At 45.7% G+C, this 1,591-nt stretch overlaps 1 long non-coding RNA gene across 1 annotated transcript; it reads right to left on the bottom strand.

Moving 5' to 3' along the window:
* Nucleotides 1–19: 19 nt before the first annotated feature.
* Nucleotides 20–477, bottom strand: LOC135566419 (uncharacterized). Its single transcript, XR_010462076.1, has 3 exons — nt 314–477; nt 175–223; nt 20–92 (listed from the first exon to the last, which is right to left on the bottom strand). It is a non-coding gene; the product is annotated as an uncharacterized LOC135566419 (long non-coding RNA).
* Nucleotides 478–1,591: the final 1,114 nt, after the last annotated feature.

Raw genomic sequence — 1,591 nt, 5'->3', positions numbered from 1 at the left:
CGTTCAGTTACGTATTGCTAATCCAGAGAGATGGTCTCCTCCTCATCATCGTCTCCATCATGTGCTGTTGCTGCTGCACTGGGGCCTTCACCCTATCACATTTAATCGGATTCATATTGAAGCTAGTAGACAAGAAATACCAGGCCTACAGTATGCCTTTGATGGAGTACTCACTGGATCAGCATCGTCTGGTGCTCTAACAGGAACACAGTGCTGCCAGGCACTGCAAGGCAATAGGTAAACCAAAGTCAGACAGTCCAAATTGATTCAATATGAATGTGGTTGTATCCCATGTAGAGATGGAAGGACATACCTTGAATGAAGCGGGTGGCATCTTGGGAGGAACCTATGCTCGTCTCTTTCCCCCCAGGGATCCCCTCTAAGACGGGCCTGCCTTTATTTAGCTCCAAGGCCATGTCCTCTGCTGGGGTAAGGTCAGCCTTTGGTGACCCACCACCCGTGCCTTGTCTGTGGGTATTCTTTTTCACTGCTAAAACAGTACAGACAATGTGTGAGCAGGCACCTTCTGGGTACAATATATGCTTGTGCTTTGTTAAATATTAGTCAGGGACCATACCATTCTGCAGAATGTTTCTTGTGATTTGATTTTGACCTGCTGCCATGTCCGTTTTGGCCCGCTCATGTTTAATCTACACACACACACACACACACACACACATTTAATGGAGTCACACTGCAAAAACTTACTTGGTATTTTGTCTTGTTTTCAGTAAAATATCAAAAAATGTATCATAGCTTTATACAGTGTGATGGAGTTACTTTTTTACACAATTTCACTCTGTATCTGCAGTGCATTTCAATTAAAAATTAATCCGTTTCATAATTACAGTACAACTGCATTTTTGGAGATGTGAATTAAATATTTGAATTGTAATTGTGATGTTTCAGCGGACGGTGTGTAATGTGCACTACTTATTCAGGCGGTCTGCAACATTTACAACAGCTTTTCTCTTTGCTTTATCACTGTGGCGGTGTTGCCTTTCTTCTTAATTATGACGGGGAAAAGTACGCGGCTCTAGTTGCCATGGTAAATCAGTTCATCTGTGATCTGTGGCGGGGTCTATTTGAGTGAGCCGTGAGCGCGCACCTATCCAGGATTAGTTTCACCTGGTTTAATGAACTGTCTGCTCATCCTGGCTTGGTCTTTGTGCAACCAATTAAGCCTGGACGCACATGTTTTGGCTTCATTGAGCTCAGCTGAGTCATTTATCCCGGATGTCTTAATTCTACTTTTGTGCAACAGGCCCCCGGTGTGTGGACATGAAGCTAGGTTTAGGATCAGGGTTAGGGCAGAGCCGGTGTGTGGACATGAAGCTAGGGTTAGGATCAGGGTTAGGGTAGAGCCGGTGTGTGGACATGAAGCTAGGTTTAGGATCAGGAGTTAGGATCAGGTTAGGTAGAGCCGGTGTGGACATGAAGCTAGGTTTAGGATCAGGGTTAGGCAGAGCCGGTGTGTGGACATGAAGCTAGGAGTTGGGATCAGAGGTTAGGGTAGAGCCGGTGTGTGGACATGAAGCTAGGGTTAGGATCAGGGTTAGGGTAGAGCCGGTGTGTGGACATGAAGCTAGGG

This window comes from Oncorhynchus nerka, unplaced genomic scaffold, assembly GCF_034236695.1.
Source record: "Oncorhynchus nerka isolate Pitt River unplaced genomic scaffold, Oner_Uvic_2.0 unplaced_scaffold_5055, whole genome shotgun sequence".
In the NCBI taxonomy this organism is placed as follows: domain Eukaryota; kingdom Metazoa; phylum Chordata; class Actinopteri; order Salmoniformes; family Salmonidae; genus Oncorhynchus; species Oncorhynchus nerka.
Note: the sequence above shows the minus strand (reverse complement) of the source record. Positions and strands in the feature narration are given on the sequence as shown.